Below are 12,115 nucleotides of genomic sequence, written 5' to 3' on the forward strand. Positions count from 1 at the left end.
TAGGTGCACCTGTGTCTCGAGGCGCTGCGTGTTGTGTGTTGCTGCGTTCTGGGCTGTTGCCTTCAGCATGGACAAACAGCCCTGAAAACCAGGCTGAGGTGGACTGATGTGGAGCTGTGCAGGGGCAGAGCTGGAGAGGAACTCCCGTGGTGATGGTAAAGATGACTTGATGGCCCATGGAGTCATTTCCTCTGGAGAAAGCGAGCTGTGACTGAGGGCACTTTGTCTAAAACAGCATTTGGCAAAGCAGAGACAGTTGCCTGAAAAGTCCTGGCTCTGCATTGCACAGATCACTGATGGAATATGAGCAAAATCCCGTAAAAGTATTGGCATGGCTCTCAGCCCCCCACTGTGGATCTGCTTGGACCCTCTGCCAGCCAAGGAATGGGGGGAAAAGCACAGTTGTAAATAGGAGCCACAGGCAGCAGCTGAGTGGGGAGAGTTGGAGCTGGCTGGAACAACTCCAGTGGAACTTGGGGTGGTGGTGCTTGGGATTTACAGGAAAAATACCAGTGGAACATGGGGTGGTGATGTTTGGGTTTTATAGGGAAAACAGCAGTGGAACTTGGGGTGGTGGTTGTTGGGTTTTACAGGAAAAACACCAGTGGAGCTTCCTGTGGTGGTCGTTGGGTTTTACAGGAAAACCACCAGCAGAACTTGGGATGGTGGTGGTTGGATTTCACTGTCACAGGGACAAGCATCCCTGTCAGCTGCTCAGAATGTTGGATGCTGCATGCCTAGACCCACCAGCTCAACCCTCTGGGGGATCTTCCCCCAAATCTGAGCACAGCTGAAGTTTGTGACTGACTTTGTGAGGAGTTTTAGCTCTTGTTCCTCATCTGAACAAACCCAAATGTTGGGGCACTCTGAAATGCATTGAGCTTCTTCCACACAGCTTTAAACTTGGCACCCCACAGAGTGGCTTTTCCTTATTATCTGCTGTGAAGGGGTCAATGGCCATCCCCTGGTAAAGAGACCTCTGGTTAACATGAGGATCCTGGCTCTGGCACCAATGACATGCTGTTATTTGGCTACTTGCATCTTAAATTAAATATTAGTATCTGTGCAATCAGGTCACATGGAGCAGGGTTGGTGGGTAGCTGTATATAAGATTTATCAGCTAATTCCAACCATAATATTCCAGTGAAAGATGCATTCAGCTTGAAGCACCGGTACTCAGTTAACACACACATGCAGAGCCTCCACTTGGTTTTATTCTATCATTAATTTTCTCCTCCAGCACCTGAATTGGAATGGAAGAAACCTCTTCCTGAGGAAATAAATGTCAGGGACTCAGGGAACCTGTTGGAACTGGCAGAGTAGAGAAGGTTTTAAGGTCAGGAAGGATTGCCAACAGCCAGATCTAAACCAAACATATGCTGTGGGACCTAGGCAGGGAGAAAGCTCAGGAGACTATTCAGGTCAGTGGGGCAGCCCTGGTTTGGTGCTGTACAGAAGCACAGGAATAGTTGTTTTTGGTCAGCCCCTTAATCCAGGTAATTCCTGATCTGGCAGCCCACAGCTCATTAATAGGTGCTAATTAGGTTCTCTGCCAGCCCATTGTGTAAGGCCCAAATTAGATTGTATCTGACTTTAACATCGGTGGAGTATTCTGTGGCTGAAAGGAGAAGAAATAAAGTAGACAATGAATGTGACTCTGACCTGGAACAGGAGCTGTCAGTTATCAGAGATGGGGACAATGCAGCCTGATTTACCCCTTGGTGGCAGAGCAATAAATGTCACTATATTACAAAAGCTTTAGGATCCGTTTTCCGCCTTTTTTTTAGCCCCAAATTTGCCGGTTTTGCTCAGCACCATCAGGTGGCAGCAGGACATGGGGAAAGGTAAAGGTTCAGCTCCCTCAAGGCACATGGATCATCTCGGGAATGATCTAGGATGTAATAAATGTGGAAAATGCACAGGGCTTATGATTACTGTGACGTGACACACACATACATCCTGTCAGTTATAGTAATATACTGGAAGGTATTTCAATGTTAAAGAGATATGAATCACCTGAGTGTGTTCTCTTCTTGTTAAAGCCTCACAGGACACCTGTCTCAAATCAGATACAGAGCAAGTTTTAAACTTTACCCATCTAATTTATAACATCAAAGAACACCCAAACTTTCAAGACATCTGGAGAAGGACTTTTGACACAGGCCTGGAGTGCCAGGACAAGGGGGAATTGCTTCCCACTGCCAGAGGGTAGGGTAGATGGAATATTAGGAAGAAATTTCTCACTGTGAGGGTGGTGAGGGGCTGGAATGGAATTCCCAGAGAAGCTGTGACTGCCCCATCCCTGGAAGTGTCCAAGGCCAGGCTGGAGAGGGCTTGGAACAACCTGGGATAAGGGCAGGTGTCCCTGCCCATGGCAAGGGGTGGGACAAAGTTCCCTTCATTAAAGAGATAAAGTAAGCAATTAGAGGAAATTATTTTTTCTCTTCTATTACCCAGGCCAGAGGAGGTGCCCTCTGCTAATTTCTGTAAGCTGTGACTGACTTCCAGCTCTGGCATTCCAGCTGTGGATTTACCACTCTGTGCTTGAATGTGTTGTTCTTTCCACAAGCATTTTTTTGACCATTAACCACTAATACTTCATGAGTGCCTTCCAGTGTTGACTTGAGAAACCTCAAATGGTAGGAAATCCCTTGGTAATTTATTCCACAATTAATCATCTTTATGGTTCATTTTTCTCAGTTTCTGATCTGAACTGGCCTACTTTGCATCTCTCGCCATCAGTTCTTGTTCTGCACTCCCACAAAAAAAAAAAGAAGACCCCTCTGACATGTTTGAAGCTGTGCTCTGGGATCTGGAGGCTCATCTCTAGAGCCATCCTTCCCCCACCTCCTGGGGCTGTGCTCCATGGAATGATGAGAACAACCAATATCAGGAAACCATGGACTGGTTTGGGTTGGAAGGAACCTCAAAACTCACCCAATCCCACCCTCTGGCATGGGCAAGGACACCTACCACTATCCCAGGTTGCTCAAACCTGGCCTTGGACACTTCCAGGGATCCAGGGGCAGCCACAGCTTCTCTGGGAAATCCATCCTAGCCCCTCACCATCCTCACAGGGAACAATTTCTTCCTAAAACCCCACCTAACCCTGCCCTCTGGCAGTGGGAAGCCATTCCGTGTCCTTTCCCTCCATGTCTTGTCCTAAGTTCCACTCCAGCTCTCCTGGAGCCCCTTCAGGCACTAGAAGGGGCTCTGAGGTCTTCCTGGATCCTTCTCCTCTTCAGGTAAATACCCTCATCTCCCCCAGCCTGGCTCCAGAGCAGAGAGGGATCTGCTCATTAAATCCACCCAGTATTTGCTCCTCTAATTTCCACAGGAGGGCACCAGATACCCGTGTTTAAATAGAGTTTTTATTCCTTTCCTGAGGCCCTTGTTTTCCCTCCTGTTCACATCACTTCTTCCCAAAGCATAGAGGCCTTGGCATTTTTGTATGATGCTTTTCAACACCAAAACCTGCCATATTTCACATTATCCTGGATTAGAAAAATGCTGGTTCAGGCACATCTGAAATAACCTCCTTCACCCCCCTCCCCCCAACCTCCCCATCAAGTTTAGCTGTAAGTATAATAGAGAATGCTGTTTTTCACAGCATTTTAAAATTTACACACAGAATTCTGCAGCAAGTTTTACAAGTGATTGTCCCCATCAGAGCCCATCAGAGCCACCCCTACAGGATTGTATACAGATTCTTGCATGATTTTTTTATAAAACAGTCCAATCAAGGTGAAAGCAGCTGCACCCCTCTCCCTTAATGACATCAAGCAAGTAGGAAAATATCCTGGATGGGTGATAAATATTCCTGTGGGGTTTTTTTCCTGCAGGACAAAGAAAAATGTACAATGGGAGGGGTATAGAGAGGAGGTGGATGTTACCTGGGTGTTTATGGAACAGGGAGGATAGACCAGGTGCCAACTCAAACAGCATCAGGGACCTGGACTGGGACTGAATGACATTTAACTGTCACAGCTCTAGAAGGCACTTGGGTGCCGCCATGCCCGCCCTGAAGCCCCCTGGCTTCGCCTGCCCGGCCGAGGCACGGTCAGCTGCAGGGGACACTCCCCGTGTCTCGAGAAGATTCGGGGAGCGGCTAAGACAGAGCGCTTCGCTGTCTGCCTTGTATGGAGGAGAGGCAGCGTCCGAGGAGGTAATGAAGGAGTCGACTCAAGGCTGGGGAAAAAGTCTCAGGTTTAATCCGAGCTCCGAGGAGCTCCGAATACCATTGTCCCAACAGCCAAAAGCCCTCCCGAGCCTTTTACAATCATCTTAAATACTGGGGCAGTAACCAGGGGAAGGAACGCCCACCATCAATGGGGGGATTTGGGGGAGTGGAAGGCAAAAGGACAGACAGACACACAAACCAATGGGGGAAGTTCAAGGGAGGGACCCCTGGCCCTCCTCCACTCACTCAACGCCCAAGGTGGAAGATTCTGGAAGAGTGGGATGGGGAGCAGAGTGATGGACAGGGCACCAGGGAGGGACAGGGGAATGACTGAGCATTTTCAGGGAGACTGGCATTGAGGGAAAGGTGGGAAAGATCGGGGTGGAACCACTGGGAGATAATGGGGGGTGAAGGGGCAAACCATTACAGAACTGTTACAGAGAGATAAAAACACAGTACAACACTTGGGCTCCTAGCTCTGAATTCCTGACAATTGCTAGGAATGACTTGTTTCGGGTGATACCTAAAAGAGCAGGCACATCATGGGATGTAAAGTGTCCTCCCTTTCCAGGCCATTACACATTGCCCCTTGGTTAAGGGAAATGGTCCCAGGGGCACAGCGTGGCTGAGACCAAAATTATCCCTGGTTTGACCAAAGCTCTCCAGAAACTAATGTGGTTTGCTGCCCACTGGTTCCCTGCCCTCCATAAAGCCTGGCTGGTGGTAGGATCAAGCTTTCCCAGGCTCTGGGCCAGTGGTATAATAAAATAATACCCCACATGTGTGCTTTAATCCAGTTTTATTTTGTCTTTCCCTCTGACAACTCAGAGCAGCCTCACTGCTTGGGTGCAGGGGGAACCCCATGGGGGATGTGACCAGGGTTTAGCAGTCAGTTTAAAATCTCCTGGGAATTTTATAGTGTAAGAAACAGAGTGAAAAAAACTCTCACAAATCGGGCATGGGGATGAGCCCTTCTAGCACGGGAAGCTTGGAGGGATCACCATTAATGTAATGACCAGTTTCCACGTGTACCCCGGAGATGCAGGCAGGGCCTTCTTAGTTCCCATGGCAACACTAAAAAAACCTACTAACTCTAGCTAAGTACCGATATTGAAATGTTAATTAGCTAATTGCTCTGTTTGTTTTCTCTAAACTACCTGGAGATAACTGGCCTCCCACCCCTCCACGCTGCCATTCTGGGGCTAGCATGTAAATAAAAACCCCTTAGGATCATGGGAGTATTTTTAGGAGATAAAAAGGACCATAAATTCAAAACTGAACACAATAGAGGAGTCTAGACAAATGCCCTAGCTGAGGAAGAGGGAAACACATCCCCTGATTGACTTTTACCCATTGCCATCACCTAAGAAAGAATAGACTATATTAGGCTTTGAGAAGCAGGGAGACAGAGAGAGAGTCCTGGTGCTGCCACCATGGAAGGAGCGGGGACAGCTATTGTTCTGGACTTCAGCAACAGACTCTGCACACCACGCCTCCTCATCCTTGGGCCACCGGTGTGCCACAAGGAAAGAAGAAAGGAGAGCTGCTGCTCTGGACTCCAGTGACAGACTCTGCACGCCTCCTTCCTTTCGGCTGCCTTGGGAAAGCTACAACCGCGGGGGCGAGCTCTGCGTCGAGTCCCCTGCCCAGCTGATCTTTTTAATAAAGAGCTGAACATTAATAAAGGCATTAGCCCTGTTCATTTCAATTAATTTTCCAACCTCCCTCCTCTAATTAGGGACACCATCCCAGGGTGTTCCAAACTCCATCCAGCCTGGCATTGGACAATTCAGGGATCCAGGGGCAGCCACAGCTTCTCTGGGAATTCCATCCCAGCCCCTCCTCACTCTCCCAGTATTCCCAAGGTTGTGTCCCGGCAGGTGACATCCTTCCTCTTTCCAGTGTGCCAGGGAGGGATCTGTTTGTTTGCAGCTGACTATTTTTACAGCACCTGAATTCATCAATCTCTCCCAGAATAACATTGGAGGCACGTAAATAAAAATGCTCCAGATTGTGATGGATAGGACTCAGCACCCCAGTGAGAACTTTATTCACTTGTGTTTTTCTAGCAAAAATCCTCAATCAATGCCAGCAGCACAGTTTTTCTGGAAGGGGGAGGGAAGGGACCTCTTTTCCCTGAGCTACCATTGATTTACTGTGATGAGAGTTTTAATCAAGCCCTTCTTCCTTTAAGCCATATGTTCTTGGAGCAGAGCAGGAATAGTCTTTCTGAGGACTTGCTGACAGAAATTCTGAGTTTTCAGGATTATTACTCAAAAATTGACTCTTGAAGAAGGTTTTTTGGGGTTTGGGATATTTTTTATTTTATTTTTTGCAGGTACCACTCAACTACTAAATAATGTCAGATGGTGGAGGACAGTGTGAACCCCCCACTGAGATCTATAAATAACAGCTGTAAACGTGCCTCATAAATTACTTCAAGGGTTATGTTCTCCCTCCTTCATGTTCAAATTCAATTTTACTCATCTGGTTCCTCAGCTTGTGCTGCTGTGTGGGAACCTTGGCTAGAAATCAAGGAAGGGACAAGGCTGCTGCTCTGCAAGAAAGTTTTCCACCACAACAGGCACAAACCAGTGCTGCAGAGAGACTCCCAAACTAATGCCAGAGCTGTTCCCCTTGGAATATTCCCCCAAGATACCTCTCAATCCACTAACTGGCTGGGTTTTGTACCTTAAATAAAACACAAACCATGATGGGCCTGAGCCATGCTCTGTGGAGGAAACCCATGGGCAGGTTTTCTTTCTCCCCTGAATGATGGATTGTTTTTTTTGACGATGCTGGAGGGAGGGGATCTTTCTGGCTCAGGCTTTTAAGAAGGACAGAAGGTCGAAGACAAGCAAAACCGTGACAATGGAGGGGAAATTTCCTTCCTGGCAGCCCAAAATAACTGTGGGGCAGCCAGAAGTACAGAGGGACTGTCTTTGTCACAGAGTGTTAGTTCAAGAGGCACAAACCAGCCCAAAAGGAGGAGCAGGATTCAGATGGTGGGTGCTGTGTGGGTCTCTGTGCATGTGTGAATACACAGCTTCTTGTAAAGCTTAAAAATTTGGCCACTCCTTAAAAATTAAAGCTTAAAATTCTGGCCACCCCTGCCTCAGCCAAGGCAACCAATGGCATGGCCCTGTGTGGCTTGGAGAGATCTCTGGTTGTGTATAAACATGGCCATGGCCAAAAATGATGAATTGGCAGAGTAGAAAGTGACCCCAACAGGTATTTATTGTTCTTATTGTTATTGTTTATTGTAGCTGTTACATAATTAAATAACAATAAATATTGTTATTATTTATTGTAAAGAAAGATGAGCCTGGATGAGGATTTACAGCCTCAGTGCTTTGGTTTAGGGCAAATTTGGGAGAAAACCTCCAAATGGGTTCCTCTAGAAAGCAGATTCAAGTGGCCCCTCTCCCAGCTGGATAGGGAAAATATTTCCTTGGAGAAAAGTGGGGAAAAAACCCTGTTTATTTAACAGGCAAAGCATTTACCAGCACAAAAGATGAACAATATTAAACAATAAAACCTCTGGCCACGCTGAAGAGATGACAAACTCAGAAAGTCCCTCCATGGGCTGTAGCTCAGTCACTCAGTCTCTCATCAGTCCCTCTGATGCTGGAAATGCCACGGCCCAGGCCCAGCTCACTGGGCCACAGCTGCGAGCTGCCGCTGCTCTTCTGGGTGCTCAGTCCAGAACAGGTTTAAACAGTTCCAATTATAAGAGAAACCACAGTCCAGGGAACTTCTCTGCCTCAGCTAGCTCTGTCCCGCATGTCTGTCTGTGCTGCAGACAACACAGTCCAGGAGCTGGAATGTGGAGGAGTGACTGCAGTTTCTGAAAACAAATTGTGTGCTTCTTCTCTCCCCCACTTCGCTCTTGGAACCAGTCTGAAAGGTGCAAAACTTTTTTCTGGGCTAAACATATGAATGGAGATACAAACATCATAAAGTCACCCCAAGACATCCAGCCTGGCTTTTTTTTTAAGATATACAGCCCCAGCCTGGCCACTGCCATGGCACAAGAGGTTCTGATAAGAATGATGATAATGCTGTATCTGGGTAAATCATCTCAATCACCTCTAGATGTCAATGCCTCTGGAAATGGCACCTTCTGTGCAGCTGCTGCCTCTCACTGAAATTCAAGTGGAGAGGAATGGGGAAGAAAAATCCAGGGGACAAACAGAGCTGAAGAGCCAAGAGCCTCGAAAGGAGAGGGGCTGCAAGGCACCTGTTCAGCTCCTAAGAGAGAGAGAAGGTGCTGGCTCAGGTACCCTAACAGCAGCGATTTAGGATGGGAATCCCTGTCCCCCTTTCCCAGCAGGAAGTCTGGGTTAAGGAAGAGCACCTGCCATGAGGATTTTGCACTTAGAATACCCATAGGAATGGTAAACACAGAGTGCCTTGCCCCAGACACCACCTGTCCCTCACAGAACTAGTGTTAAAATTCAGGTTTTCTATTATCTTTTACAGAAGTGGGCAGGTTGATTTATTAATTTTTAAATTATTTAAAATATTTTATTTTTATGTAATATATATTATAGCTAAATAGATATAGTATTTAAATGTATTATAGTTAAATATATTAAATCTAAATATATTTAAATATATTACATTTAAATATATTCTATCTATATATTATATACACTGTATAGTACATAAGTATTAGAAATAAATATAATATTAATAATTTGAAATTTTAAAAAATCATAGGCTTAAAAGAAACTGAAAATTAAAAGATCCATTTTCACCTCCCGTCTCATAGTCCTGTGGTGATTTCAACAACACAGACCGTGTCTTTGATGGCCAAATTGCTCTGACTTTCCCCAGAGTTAAAACATCAAAGAGTAGAGAAGCTCTCTTCACCCTGACCTGCAAATCCAGGAGGAATCCAGCTCCTCCACAGACCTTTTGTGGTTTTTGGGATCTCCAGGCAATCAGTCCTTATTAAACATCATTGTTGTAGTGCTGCAGAGTTGTGTTGGGTAGGGTCTTCTGAGATGGTGAATAATAGAGGATTCATCAGCACAACCCTGAAAAATCTCCCACTTTGTGTAGCTGAATGGGTCAGAATCTGGGAACAATAGAGAGGGGAACAAATAGGGGAAAAAAAAGGATTCTTGCCCTTTTTGCTCCAGGGGAGCTCCTCCAGTGCTACCAGACACATCCTCTGTCACTGCAGGCTCACCTTCCCAGCACACTGAGGTTTGCTGGTGGGTTTTTTTTCCTAATCCAGCTCTAGAGCAGTTTTTCCTGATACTTGATTTTGCAACAGCCACCAGAGGGCAATAGCCCTTCCTCCCCGGCTGGAGACATCTCCCTGTGCACCCAGCCTGGACTGAAAACACACTCACCCAAACTACTTAAATCAATAAGAGGATTTCCATCCATTTCAGCACTTTTTGGATTGGGTCCTAGAGTTCTTTAAAAACCACAAAGCAAAGCCAGCAAGATGCTTTATATAAACTTAGAAACAAGGTTTTATAAACTGCAAAAAGCCCCTGGCATTTATATGCTTTAGGTTTTGCTGTAACCTGTCCCTTGGCTATGAAATGGGCCTTTTTATTTATAATAAATTTATTTTCTAAATATCCAACATGTTATGAACCAACCACAGCAACAGAGGGGACATAATCCAAACCCCTGCAACTTCTGTTTTAAATCTTCTTTGAAGAGCTGTGTCAGCCTGGTGCTGTCATGGCGCTGGCAAAGCTCATTAATGCTCCCATCCAAAAGGCAAGTACCTGCAAGGCAGCTTTAGGACATAATATAGTGGAATGTGTTGGCTTGTGCTGGGTTTTAGGCACGGAAGCAGCTCCCTGCCTGCAGTGGCAAAGGATGGAGCCTGAGGGTTGAAATCCCAGAGGAAAAGCCCCACTCCTGATCAGAGAATCATGGAATGGTTTGTGTTGGAAAGGACCTTAAAGCTCATCCCTGCCATGGACAGGGACATTCTCCACTAGACCAGAGTCTAAGTCCATCGAGCCTGGCCTTTGACACTTCCAGGGATGGAGGAGCCAGAGCTCCTCTGGGCAAATCCCAGCCCCAGCCCTGTTTGCCTGCCAGCTCCCATCACCAGCCCCAAAGACTTGCAGAAGCAGTGATGGACATGACCCTGGACACACCATTCCCACTGAGCACAGCAGAACCTTTATTTTCCATAAAACTGGAAAAACCAGAGGTTACCCTGAGCACCCTCAGTTCTGTATCGAGATTATTTCAGTCTTTAGGGTTGCCACAACTTGCACCTAAACCCACTTTGCTTGGGCACCTTTGCTTGGGAAAAAGCTGCGGAACATCTGAGCAGATAATATCGGAACATATCCCAGTTTAGAAGGGCAGTTTGTTCCCCACTATCATGGGAGAGGGGAAACTCCTATTTTAAGAAAAACCTCCTGCCCTCAGGTCTGTCCTGTGAGTTTAGAAATCAGGTGAAATGCATATGCCACAGGTCTGTGTGTGCTCTGGGAGGGAAATCAATTACCTCTGCCTTTGTGCAGGGTGAAAGTATTCCCAAGAGACAAGCACTTGTGGGGGAAGGATGTGACAATGACCAGCCTGACATCCAAAGGAAGGAAAAAATAATCCAAAGCCTTGGGAGAAGCCTTCTGGCTTGGAGATGACAGTGAACTGAAATAACATGGCAGAGATAGGATTTTGACTGGAGAACCTTCAGTGAAAGCAGCATGGATGGAAGTGTCAGGCTGAAGGCACAGGGAGATCTCCCAGGAAAGCTCCCTTCTTGTGTTGCCTTCCTGCTTCAAAGAGATTTAATTCATCAGGTGCCAGTAATGAGTTGTCAGGCCATGTCCAGTCCTGTTGCTGCTGGTTGCTGCACTTCTCTCTGGAATAATCTGTGGTTTAAGGATTAAAAAAAATACAAAATGCTTCTTCTTTTTAGAAGGAAAAGCCTCAAATAATGAAATATCTGTCTGAAAAAATGATCCGTGCTTTGTGCACTTTGAAAGGAGAAAAATATTTCCAGTTTTGTAGCTGTCAAAGACATTTGGAATCCTAAATGTTTAGCCTTTATTTATAATTTATGGTTCTTTGGTTAATTCCCTGATTTGTTCCAAGACCAGGCCCAAGATTTTGAGCCTGAGCCAGCATATTCTTTAGACATTCTTCTAGTTTCATTAAAAGTCTTTTAGAGATTGTGTTGATTTGTCACAGACTCGTTTTTGGTAGGGGGGGAGGGCAAAAGAAGTGGCTTTTCCGAGAAGCTGCTAGAAGCTTCCATCATGTCTGACAGAACCAGTCTCTGATGGCTCTGAAGATTGATTAGCTATTGAGCCAATTAGAGAGGTTGGTAATGCCTCTGTGATGACATATTTGAGAAAAAAATCAAAACAGCGCACATGCAGTTTTTTCCAGGGGTGGTGAGGCGCCGCCACCAGGGCCATCCCTGGAGCCACCGCAGCTACCTCCACCTCGGTGCAGCCTGTGGCAAGCCTTGCTTGCCTGACCGCCCCTGGCCAGCCATGCCATGGGCAGAAGGGCAGGGTGGCAGAATGGCAGGGTGGCTTCTACTTCCCAGCACCCTGTATGAGGAGAAGTGTTAAATAGTGCCAGCGCCACAGCGGCCACCACTGCCCACACCATGGCAGCGGGGCCGCCTGGCCAGCGGCAGAAGCATGACGAGCGATTCCCTGACACAGAACCTAGATGAGATCAACCTCTCAACACTGCGAGATCTTGCAAGAATCTTTGCATTAGTGGAACTTGTATCTACAAGCAGCAATTTTTCTTCTAGTCAGAGAAGAGGAGGAAGTGAGGACATGTGAGGGAAAACAACATGGTGACCCGAAGGTCAGTAGAAAAAGAGGGGGAGGAGAAGCTCCAAGGATCAGAGCCGAGATCCCTCTGCAAGCTGTGGTGAGGACTATAATGAAACAAACTGCCCCCCTGTAATGAATGAAGTCCATG

The 12,115-nt window shown here is 46.6% G+C and overlaps 1 protein-coding gene across 2 annotated transcripts in view; it reads left to right on the plus strand.

Moving 5' to 3' along the window:
• The window catches only part of DPYSL2 (dihydropyrimidinase like 2), a 56,256-nt gene extending 54,131 nt beyond the window's left edge, over nt 1–2,125 (plus strand). The window contains exon 15 of one of the 2 annotated variants that reach the window (XM_053966536.1): nt 1–2,125. The gene's annotated coding sequence lies outside the window, so the exon portion shown is untranslated. The other variant, XM_053966537.1, reaches the window with a different exon arrangement.
• Nucleotides 2,126–12,115: the final 9,990 nt, after the last annotated feature.

This window comes from Vidua chalybeata, chromosome 28 (assembly GCF_026979565.1).
Source record: "Vidua chalybeata isolate OUT-0048 chromosome 28, bVidCha1 merged haplotype, whole genome shotgun sequence".
NCBI lineage: Eukaryota > Metazoa > Chordata > Aves > Passeriformes > Viduidae > Vidua > Vidua chalybeata.